The 12,630-nt window shown below is 42.9% G+C and overlaps 1 pseudogene; it reads right to left on the bottom strand.

The window, feature by feature from the left end:
* Positions 1–9,138: 9,138 nt before the first annotated feature.
* On the bottom strand, positions 9,139–10,559 carry LOC106612750 (olfactory receptor 13C8-like; annotated as a pseudogene).
* Positions 10,560–12,630: the final 2,071 nt, after the last annotated feature.

The following is a 12,630-nucleotide window of genomic DNA, read 5'->3' as shown; positions in this document are numbered from 1 at the left end:
GATATATACAGAGAATTGAGTCGGCCCGAGAGTTGAACCCTGTGGCACCCCCATAGAGACTGCCAGAGGTCCGGACAACAGGCCCTCCGATTTGACACACTGAACTCTATCTGAGAAGTAGTTAGTGAACCAGGCGAGACTACAACTCTCCTTCCGTGGTCTCCAACTGCTCCTAAATACAAGTAAAACTAAATGCATGCTCTTCAACCGATCGCTGCCTGCACCTGCCCGCCTGTCCAGCATCACTTCTCTGGACGGTTCTGACTTAGAATTTGTGGACAACTACAAATACCTAGGTGTCTGGTTAGACTGTAAACTCTCCTTCCAGACTCACATCAATCATCTCCAATCCAAAGTTAAATCTAGAATTGGCTTCCTATTTCGCAACAAAGCATCCTTCACTCATGCTGCCAAACATACCCTCGTAAAACTGACCATCCTACCAATCCTCAACTTCGGCGATGTCATTTACAAAATAGCATCCAATACCCTACTCAACAAGCTGGATGCAGTCTATCACAGTGCCATCCGTTTTGTCACCAAAGCCCCATATACTACCCACCACTGCGACCTGTACGCTCTCGTTGGCTGGCCTTCGCTTCATAATCGTCGCCAAACACATTGGCTCCAGGTCATCTACAAGACCCTGCTAGGTAAAGTCCCCCTTATCTCCGCTCACTGGTCACCATAGCAGCACCCACCTGTAGCACGCGCTCCAGCAGGTATATCTCTCTGGTCACCCCTAAAGCCAACTCCTCCTTTGGTCGTCTCTCCTTCCAGTTCTCTGCTGCCAATGACTGGAACGAACTACAAAAATCTCTGAAACTGGAAACACTTATCTCCCTCACTAGCTTTAAGCACCAGCTATCAGAGCAGCTCCCAGATCACTGCACCTGTACATAGCCCATCTATAATTTAGCCCAAACTACTACCTCTTCCCCTACTGTATTTATTTATTTTATTTATTATTTTGCTCCTTTGCACCATATTATTTATATTTTAACTTTGAACTTTCTTCAAATTACAAATCTACCATTCCAGTGTTTTACTTGCTATACTTTATTTACTTTGCCACCATGGCCTTTTTTGCCTTTACCTCCCTTATCTCACATCATTTGCTCACATTGTATATAGTCTTCTTTTTGTCTACTGCATCATTGATTGTATGTTGTTTTACTCCATGTGTAACTCTGTGTTTTTGTATGTTGTCGAACTTCTTTGCTTTATCTTGGCCAGGTCGTAATTGTAAATGAGAACTTGTTCTCAACTTGCCTACCTGGTTAAATAAAGGTGAAATAAATAAAATAAAAAAATAAATACCCCTCTGTGTTTCCTTTAGCCTTGTCACTGACTGTGGGATCCAGGATGGAGTTAAATGATGTGGAATGGAGGCCCACACGTTTAGCATCCCAGAGCAGAGCTCAGTGCCTGACCTCTTCTCTATATCGTCCCCAATTCTATCTGTATAATGCAGTGCAGATGTGGCCCCGGGCTCCTGCTGTGACTTCAGTATGACAGGCAGGGGCTACTGGAATAGACGTAGGGTCCTTAGCTTTCCACATCTGACACTGCTCACTGTACCTGTGTGTTTTTTTATAGGAACTATGCGGCGTTCACGGTTGTCTCATTAAAGCCTCTTACCCCATTTGTCCCCAACAAGGAGAGGCAGCCAGCATGCAGAGTGTCCCCATCTCCTTGACCGTTCCTATGGAGGTTCCACCAGAATAGGGCAGCATTCTGGAACACAAGAGACATTGGAAATGTGCCACTAAAAACATTGGAGCAAAACATTTTAAATCATGCCTGGATTTTGTGGGCCACTGTCGTGCCTGTAATTTGTATGGTCTCCTCCTCTACTTGACAATCCTAAGCCATTGTTCCTCAATGAAAATGAAATGTTGTATACATGTATGTTAAAATCCCAAGTGCATAGCTGGGCTCCAAGTACAACATCTTTGACATTGATATGAGGGAAAGGGTGCCCAGTGGGAGAGATTTTTTCCAACACTTGAGGAAAGGAAGTGAAACCTCAATACAATCCAGGTTGATAGGTTAAAACCTGGTGAGGTCCTGTGTCTTTTCAACAGCAGCTCATTTATTAAACCAAACACTGCACTGTGGATGCATCCCAAATGGCATCAGATTCCCAATATAATGTACTACTTTTGACCAGGACCCTGGTCAAAATTAGTACACTATAAAGAGAATTGGGTGCCATTTGGGACACTGCCTATGACTCCTCTTTACTCATCAGGCCTACTGTCAGTCCTACTCAAAACATCTTAAGAAATTATGTGACCTTTCTGAAGAAAGAATCTCGTATTATTCTTGATGGCATTTTAACACCTGCACAGAGTGAAGGGTTATGAGGGTATGTGTTCTGGCTTGAAGCAATTTTGATGGGTAAACAAGAAGATAAAGGTCATGTCCAAAATAGAATCCTATTACCAATATAGTGCACTACTTTTGACAAACAGACTGGTAACAAGTAGTGCGCTCTGTAGGGAATAGGGTGCCATTTGGGACACAGCACAAGTTTAGGCAGTAGCTGATGTGAGCAGTGCATTTACCTCCCCAACAGGAAGGCTAAAGTTAGCGTTGATGAATGCTGTGGACCCACCTGCGTCCACAGAGCTGAGCTGTGGAGGATGACAACATTCTCACTGAGTTGTGTCAAGTCTAGCCACTGTGCGCACGTCATAAAAAAGCCATCCGTGCCGGAATACGGAGTGTGGAGTTTGTCCAAATAAGTTGTAATACTAGAATGCAAAAGGTGCAATTTCGAAATTGAGTAGCTTTCCTCTTGTCATGTCAATTATTGCAGACCTTAGAGAGCTATTTATATCTTGTCAGAAATGTTCAGATCAACTAGCTCATGTCAGGTAACGTTTTGTAGCTAGGTTTTTTAGCCCATAGATTTTGGATTAATGTTCGAGTCACTCAAATATCACACGAATACACATTAGACATGGCAAAATCTATAGAATTGCCAGATTATGTCCTTTAAAACGGCAACATTTTCTCCACAGCCATGACAAAATGTGTATAATTACAGGAAATAAGCTTTAAACCTGCAAAATGTTCTCTCCGCAGCAGTTTGTGGAATGAACATGGCTTGTGCCCATAGAAATAGACGTGGCGCGCACAGGGTGGGGGGGCGTTCCCCAATGCAGGGGGGGGGTGACAGGTAACCTAGTGGTTAGAGCATTGGGTCAGTAACCGAAAGGTTGCTAGATCGAATCCCCAAGCTGACAAGGTAAAAGTCTGTCGTTCTGTCCCTGAACAAGGCAGTTAACCCATTGTTCCTAGGCTGTCATTGTAAATAAGAATTTGGTTTTTAACTGACTTGCCTAGTTAAATAAAGAATAAATGAAAATAAAATGCTGGAAGGGTGAAGTGTAAAAGTTTAGGAACCCCTGTACTAGGAAATAGGGTGACGTTTGGGACACATAGCATCACTCAACACTAACACACAAAATGAGGGTTCACTATTGCATCAAGTGTTTATTAATTTAGTAAATGTAGGGTTTATTCAAGATGTACTGTTCTAAAGATAGGGAAACACACTCACCGTTGCATGGTCAAAATGAGGTTCATAGTGTCCTCCAATCCCATAGTTCACCACTTGGAGGTACTCTGCAACCGGAGGCTGCACATTGATCTGAGAGCAAGGTGATTCTCTGGTCCAGCCTCCCAATGATAGGGTGGGCTGTGTCCTTTAGCAATGCACTGAAAAACAAAACACAAACTCTCATAATACAGATAATGTTACTGTTTTGGTTTGAGCTCGACCTGATGTTATGTACACTCTGTCTTCTGACAGGTGGCGTCATTCCTACTTGATGTGCAGTCCTCAACCGATCAATGCAGATTGACTCGTCGTGCCACCTGATGTAAAACAATAATGTACACTTCACCTTCCACTGATACTGTAGGTTCCAGAGGTGTTCAGCTACTTTCCATTCAAAGGTTAAAGTTTATCCCACAGTTAACTATCATACATTACATGTTATAACTAATAAGCCTGAAAATTAAGTGTGCACCATAAAATTAGCCCAAGCATTTTATAGTGTAATACAGTATATTCACTGGTTGCTGTGAGGGTGCATTGTTCTGCTGGTGCTTTTATTACTGCTTTCAGTGTTATTTTTTACATTTTAGTTATTTAGCAGACACTCTTATCCAGCGCAACTTACAGTAGTGAATGCATACATTTCATAATAATTTTTTTTCATACTGGTCCCCCGTGGGAATCAAACCCACAACCCTGGCGTTGCAAACACCATGCTCTACCAACTGAGCCACATGAGAAGGAACTGTGAAGTATACATTTAATAGTGACATGTTTCTGATAGTAGTACCTCTTGCTGATGCGATACTTTGCAGTAGCCTGTTCCTCTCCAGATGCCACCACAGATCTCCTTAACTTATGGCACAAAAAGAAAGAAAACTTTCAATACTCAATCATTTTATACAGCAGTAACTTTTTAGGATCAAATTGCAGGGCTCTGTCTGACAAGAGAAACATGAATGATGTGAGGACAGAGAAGAGAACATCCAAAAGAGCACAGTAAATAACATACAAAAATGAACGTCAAAACTCAACGGCAGTAATTTTCCAATGAAGCCGTGTCTGACGGAAATATTTGACTGCCATTTCTATCTACACCCTCTCTAAATACTTTGAACTAGACAGCTAATACTAAACCCTTGGAGCCAAGCATGAACACCTGAATACCAATGCTCAGGCAATGATGTATTTGTCTATGTGCTCAGGGCAAGGAGTACTGCATGTGCTCCAGGCTCCAAATGACTAATACTCCAGCTGCGAGTCCCAAATGGCACCCTATTCCCTATATAGTGTGCTACTTTTGTAGTGCTGCTCACACCTGAGAGATCAGCTTTCACCACTTCACATCATCTGTCATCAAGAGGAATGGTTCAACAATAACAATCTCATATATGAAGTTGCATGATTAATGAACAATCGTATTACATTAGGTATTTTAGGATTTGGATTTGCTAAAAATGTATTGCAACAGTTTCCCTTTGGAATTGTCATGCGTAAATGTGCCCAGTCCCTACATTCTACTCAACATATATTCGTCTAATTAAATGATTTTATAACAACTCTGAATATCAAATAATCTAACCCTTACTGCTTTAGATATCAGTGTTCTTATTTCGCCAAATAAACTGAACGTCTTCCTATGGGCATACATTCATCCAGTGCGCAGTGGTGTAAAGTACTTATGTAAAAGTACTATAAAGTCATATTTAACCTGTTTAGGATAGGGGGCAGTATTTTCACAGCCGGATAGAAAACGAAGCCGATTTAATCTGGTTATTACTCCTGCCCAGAAACTAGAATATGCATATAATTGTTTGACTTGGATAGAAAACACCCTAAAGTTTCTAAAACTGTTTGAATGGTGTCTGTGAGTATAACAGAACTCATATGGCAGGCCAAAACCTGAGAAGATTCCATACAGGAAGTGCCCTCTCTGACCATTTCTTGGCCTTCTATAGCCTCTTTATCGAAAACAGAGGATCTCTGCTGTAACGTGACATTTTCTAAGGCTCCCATAGGCTCTCAGAAGGCGCCAGAACGAGGAATGATGACTCTGCAGTCCCTGGGCGAAAAACAGTAGGGCTTTTGGAAAGTGGTAGTTCTGAGAACAATGACACGGGGGCGCGCGTGCATGTGAAGACTCCATTTTCTATTTTCAGTGTTTGAACGAAAACAAGGTCTCCCGGTCGGAATATGATCGCTATTTTACGAGAAAAATTGCATAAAAAATGATTTTAAACAGCGTTTGACATGCTTCGAAGTACGGTAATGGAATATTTTGCATTTTTTTGTCACGATACACGCCGGCGGGTCACCCTTCGGATAGTGTCTTGAACGCAAGAACAAAACTGAGCTATTTGGATATAACTATGCATTATTTGGAACCAAAACAACATTGGGTGTTGAAGTAGAAGTCCTGGGAGTGCATTCTGACGAAGAACAGCAAAGGTAATCCATTTTCTTTTATAGTAAATCTGAGTTTTGTGAGTGCCAAACTTGGTGGGTGTCAAAATAGCTAGCCATGATGGCCGGGCTATCTACTCAGAATATTGCAAAATGTGCTTTCACCGAAAAGCTATTTTAAAATCGGACACTGCGATTGCATAAAGGAGTTCTGTATCTATAATTCTTAAAATAAGTGTTATGTTTTTTGTGAACGTTTATCGTGAGTAATTTAGTAAATTCACCGGAAGTTTTTGGTGGGTATGCTAGTTCTGAACGTCACATGCTAATGTAAAAAGCTGGTTTTTGATATAAATATGAACTTGATTGAACAAAACATGCATGTATTGTATAACATAATGTCCTAGGAGTGTCATCTGATGAAGATCATCAAAGGTTAGTGCTGCATTTAGCTGTGGTTTTGGTTTTTGTGACATTATATGCAAGCTTGAAAAATGGGTGTGTGATTATTTCTGGCTGGGTACTCTCCTGACATAATCTAATGTTTTGCTTTCGTTCTAAAGCCTTTTTGAAATCGGACAATGTGGTTAGATAAAGGAGAGTCTTGTCTTTAAAATGGTGTAAAATAGTCATATGTTTGAAAAATGGAAGTTTTGGGATTTGAGGAGTTTGTAATTCGCGCCACGCTCTATCATTGGATATTGGCGAGGCGTTCCGCTAGCGGCACATCTAGATGTAAGAGTTAAGTAGTTTTTTTGTGTATCTGTACTTTACTATTTAGATTTTTGGCAACTTTTACTTCACTACATTCCTAAAGAAAATAATGTACTTTTTACTCCATGCATTTTCCCTGACACCCAAAAGTACTCGTTACATTTTGACAGGAAAATGGTCCAATTCACACACTTATCAAGAGAACATCCCTGGTCATCGCTACTGCCTCTGATTTGGTTGACTCACTAAAAACAAATGCTTTGTTTGTAAATTATGTCTGAGTGTTGTAGTGTGCCCCTGGCCATCTGTCAATATTTTTTTTTTTGTGCCTTCTGGTTTGCCTAATTTAAGGAATTTGAAATGATTTCTACTTTTACTTTTGATACTTAAGTACATTTGAGCAATTCCATTTACTTTTGATAGTTAAGTATATTTAAAACCATATACTTTTAGACTTTTACTCAAGGAGTATTTTCCTGGGTCATTTACTTTTACTTGAGTCATTTTCTATTAAGGTATCTTTACTTTTACTCAAGTATGACAATTTAGTACTTTCTCCACCAATGCCAGTGCGGTGACCCAAGCTGCACCTCTTGATACATTTGGAATAATAGGGACACCTAGCGTACAAGTTTACGGTTTCTGAAAGTCTTTTCAAATTGTAAAGAAATCGTCTCTATTCCAAAGCAAGCCTCTCTGTTTCAAGAAAAATGTAAAGTTTTATTAGATAGCAACCAACAAATATAACTGTTAAAAGACACCCGCTTTATAATGACGCAGAAAAATTAATCCATGCTTTTGTTACTTCTAGGCTGGACTACTGCAATGCTCTACTTTCCGGCTACCCGGATAAAGCACTAAATAAACTTCAGTTAGTGCTAAATACGGCTGCTAGAATCCTGACTAGAACCAAAAAATTAGATCATATTACTCCAGTGCTAGCCTCCCTACACTGGCTTCCTGTTAAGGCAAGGGCTGATTTCAAGGTTTTACTGCTAACCTACAAAGCATTACATGGGCTTGCTCCTACCTATCTTTCCGATTTGGTCCTGCCGTACATACCTACACGTACGCTACGGTCACAAGACGCAGGCCTCCTAATTGTCCCTAGAATTTCTAAGCAAACGGCTGGAGGTAGGGCTTTCTCCTATAGAGCTCCATTTTTATGGAATGGTCTGCCTACCAATGTGAGAGACGCAGACTCAGTCTCAACCTTTAAGTCTTTACTGAAGACTTATCTCTTCAGTAGGTCCTATGATTAAGTATAGTCTGGCCCAGGAGTGTGAAGGTGAACGGAAAGGCTGGAGCAACGAACCGCCCTTGCTTTCTCTGCCTTGCCGGTTCCCCTCTTTCCACTGGGATTCTCTGCCTCTAACCCTTTTACAGGGGCTGAGTCACTGGCTTACTGGTGTTCTTCCATGCCGTCCATGGGAGGGGTGCGTCACTTGAGTGGGTTGAGTCACTGACGTGGTCTTCCTGTCTGGGTTGGCGCCCCCCCCTTGGGTTGTGCCATGGCGGAGATCGTTGTGGGCTATACTCGGCCTTGTCTTAGGACGGTAAGTTGGTGGTTGGAGACATCCCTCTAGTGGTGTGGGGGCTGTGCTTTGGCGAAGTGGGTGGGGTTATATCCTGCCTGTTTGGCCCTGTCCGGGGGTATCATTGGACGGGGCCACAGTGTCTTCTGATCCCTCCTGTCTCAGCCTCCAGTATTTATGCTGCAGTAGTTTATGTGTCGGGGGCTAGGGTCAGTCTGTTACATCTGGAGTATTTCTCTTGTCTTATCCGGTGTCCTGTGTGAATTTAAATATGCTCTCTCTAATTCTCTCTTTCTCTCTTTCTGTCTTTCTCTCGGAGGACCTGAGCCCTAGGACCATGCCTCAGGACTACCTGGTATGATGACTCCTTGCTGTCCCCAGTCCACCTGGCCGTGCTGCTGCTCCAGTTTCAACTGTTCTGCCTGCGGCTATGGAACCCTGACCTGTTCACCGGACGTGCTTGTTGCACCCTCGACAACTACTATGATTATTATTATTTGACCATGCTGGTCATTTATGAACATTTTAACATTTTAACATCTTGACCATGTTCTGTTATAATATCCACCCTGCACAGCCAGAAGAGGACTGGCCACCCCTCATAGCCTGGTTCCTCTCTAGGTTTCTTCCTAGGTTTTTGGCCTTTCTAGGGAGTTTTTCCTAGCCACCGTGCTTCTTTCACATGCTTTGCTTGCTGTTTGGGGTTTTAGGCTGGGTTTCTGTACAGCACTTTGAGATATCAGCTGATGTATGAAGGGCTATATAAAAATAAATTTGATTGATTGATTTGATTATAATGACATTATGGCTGTCATCCAGCCAGGGTTTTACTCTTTTTAACATAAAACAGGCTACTAGTCTGTACAGATTCAAATAAAAACATTGATTTGACCAGTGGTTCCACTTCGGGACCAGTTATTTTAACCCTGGGCTTGGTGGCCGGGCCTCTGGGGCTGATCCTGTGTTTGTGCGAGCAGCACAGGACAGGCTCTCATCTCTCAGGCTGTAGATGAGCGGGCTGAGGAAGCAGAAGTGGTTGAAGGTGATGTGCTCGGCCAGCCAGCCAGCGTGCATACTGATGAGGCTCTCCAAGACCGAGTGGGTGAAGGCAATCATGCACAGAAGCAGCTGAAAACCTTGGAGCAGCACTGTATGCATGGCCTTGGCCACTGACGCCTGGTACTGTCGCATCTTTCTGGTCTCCAGCAGGATCCTCATGTAGGTGAACATGATGATGGCCACCAACACAGCGAAGAACAGCCCGTTGAGCAACACCTTGAACAGCGTCTGGATTGGGGATGAGTTGAGGACCAGGGTTTTGCAGAGAACCAGGGTGGAGAGGACGTTCACTCCAGGCTGAGGCTCTCCCAGAGAGAAGTCCACAATGGGCAGGATGCAGCTGACCAGCCACAGGCTCAGGATGATGATTCAGATACGGTCAGCGTGCCAGCCAGCTGGACGCTGCAGAGGATAGAAGATGGCCACGTAGCGCTCCAGGGACATAGCTGCCAGGATCAGAGGGGTGTTGTGGAAGGTAGCGTTGGAGAAGAAGAGTGGAGGGGAACAATAGACGATGGCAAACTTCACTTTGCCCACAATAAGGAGGAAGAGGAGGACAGAGGAGAGGAGCTGCAGAGTGTCATTGATCAGCATGTAGGCAAACAGGATATATCGGGAGTTGTCCAGGAACTGTCTGTGGGAGGCGAAGCTGTGCAGCATGATGATGATGCAGTAGAGAAAGATGCAGAAGAAAGGGATCACCACACACACCTTGATTATTGACCTCCGCTCTCTCCACTGGCTTCCAGTTGAAGCTCGCATCCGCTACAAGACCATGGTGATTGCCTACGGAGCTGTGAAGGGAACGGCACCTCCATACCTTCAGGCTCTGATCAGGCCCTACACCCAAACAAGGGCACTGCGTTCATCCACCACTGGCCTGCTGGCCCCCCTACCTCTGAGGAAGCACAGTTCCCGCTCAGCCCAGTCAAAACTGTTCGCTGCTCTGGCACCCCAATGGTGGAACAAGCTCCCTCACGACGCCAGGACAGCGGAGTCAATCACCACCTTCCGGAGACACCTGAAACCCCACCTCTTTAAGGAATACCTAGGATAGGATAAAGTAATCCTTCTAACCCCCCCCCCTTAAAAGATTTAGATGCACTATTGTAAAGTGGTTGTTCCACTGGATATCATAAGGTTAATGCACCATTTTGTAAGTCGCTCTGGATAAGAGCGTCTGCTAAATGACTTAAATGTAATGTAAATGTAATTATCACAGACAGGCTCTTTTGTGAGTTGGTCGCATTGCCTGGAAGGTCGGTCAGATTCTGCATTTTTCAGTGTGGCCTGCTTGAGGAATGGTCTATGTCTGCAAATCTGAAATGTTGAGGAAAACAAAGCCTTGATATGCACACATTCAGAAAGTATTCAGACCCATTTACTTTTTCCACATTTTGTTATGTTACTGATGTATTCTAAAATTGATTAAATAGTTATTTTTCCTCATCAATCTACACACAATTCATTATGACGAAGCAAAAACAGTTTTTTCAAAATTTTTGCAAATGGATAAAAAAAAAATGTAACTATCACATTTACATAAGTATTCAGACCCTTTACTCAGTACTTTGTTGAATCACCTTTGGCAGCAATTACAGCCTCGAGTCTTCTTGGGTATGATGCTAAAAGCTTGGCAAACCTGTATTTGGAGAGTTTCTCCCATTCTTCTCTGCAGATCCTCTCAAGCTCTGTCAGCTTGAATGAGGAGCGTCACTGCACTGATATTTTCAGGTTTCTCCAGAGATGTTAGATCGGGTTCAAGTCCAGGCACTGGCTGTGCCACTCAAGAACATTCAGAGACTCGTCCCGAAGCCACTCCTGCATTGTCTTGGCTGTGTGTTTAGGGTTGTTGTCCTGTTGGAAGGTGAACCTTTGCCCCAGTCTGAGGTCCTGAGCAGGTTTTCATCAAGGATCTCTCTGTACATTGTGCCGATAATCTTTCCCTCGATCTCTCCCAGTCCCTGCCTCTGAAAAACATCCCCACAGTATGATGCTGCCACCACCATGCTTCACCGTAGGGATGGTGCCAGGTTTCCTCCAGACGTGACGCTTGGCTTTCAGGCCAAAGAGTTCAATCTTAGTTTCATCAAACCAGAGAATCTTTTGGCAAACTACAAGCGGGCTGTCATGTACCTTCTACTGAGGAGTGGTTTCTGTCTGGCCACTCTACCATAAAGGCCTGATTGGTGGAGTGCTGCAGAGATGGTTATCCTTCTGGAAGGTTATCCCATCTCTACAGAGGAACTCTGGAGCTCTATCAGAGTGACCATCAGGTTCTTGTTCACCTCCCAGGCCAAGGCCCTTCTCCCCCGATTGCTCAGTTCGGCTGGGAGGCCAGCTCTATGAAGTCTTGATGGTTCCAAACTTCTTCCATTTAAGAATGATGGAGGCCACTGTGTTCTTCGGGACCTTCAATGCTGCAGAAATGTTTTGGTACACTTACCCAGATCTGTGCCTCGACACAATCCTGTCTCGGAGCTCTACGGACAATTCCTTCGACCTCATGACTTGGTTTTTGCTGTGACATACACTGTCAGCTGTGGGACCTTATATAGACAGGTGTGTGCCTTTCCAAATCATGTCCAATCAATTTAATTTACCGCAGGTGAACTCCAATAAAGTTTTAGAAACATCTCAAGGACAATCAATGGAAACAATTTAATTTACCGCAGGTGAACTCCAATAAAGTTTTAGAAACATCTCAAGGACAATCATTGGAAACAAGTGTCATAGCAAAGGGTCTGAATACTTAAGTAAATATATATATATATTTTTAATCAATTTGATAACATTTCTAAAAACCTGTTTTTGCTTTGTCATTATGGGGTATTGTGTGGAGATTGATGATTTTGGAGAAAAAAAATCAATTTTAGAATAATGCTGTAACGTAACAAAATGTGGAAAACGTCAAGGGGTCTGAATACTTTCCGAATGCACTGTACATGATCCCTAAGATGAATAAGATATCATGAACTAACCTCAACTTGTCCTCTGATGGAGAACGTAAAGGTTTGGGAGGGATGGGTTGTGGATTTTTAATACATATTTCACCATAAACCACTATGACACAAAACATCTCCAGGAAGAGGCATTTCCTTATTCTACATTTTTTGATAGTCTTGATTTCTCAAGGGATAAATTAATTTCATGCCATTCTCAAAATGCATCATGCTCATAAGTATTGCTCAAGTTCCTCAACAGGGAAAAGGTCTAATAGGTGCTTAACTTTTACTTAGGGAACTCTTCAAAATAACTAATTAGAATAACTAAGTGGTTATTAGAAGTAATTAGAATGAATAATAGTATGGTCTGACACTTTGAGACGTTATATGTCCCATGCAAGAA

This window comes from Salmo salar, chromosome ssa09 (genome assembly GCF_905237065.1).
Source record: "Salmo salar chromosome ssa09, Ssal_v3.1, whole genome shotgun sequence".
Classification (NCBI taxonomy): Eukaryota; Metazoa; Chordata; class Actinopteri; order Salmoniformes; family Salmonidae; genus Salmo; species Salmo salar.
The sequence above is the reverse complement of the archived record's forward strand: the minus strand, read 5'-3'. Positions and strand labels throughout refer to the sequence as shown.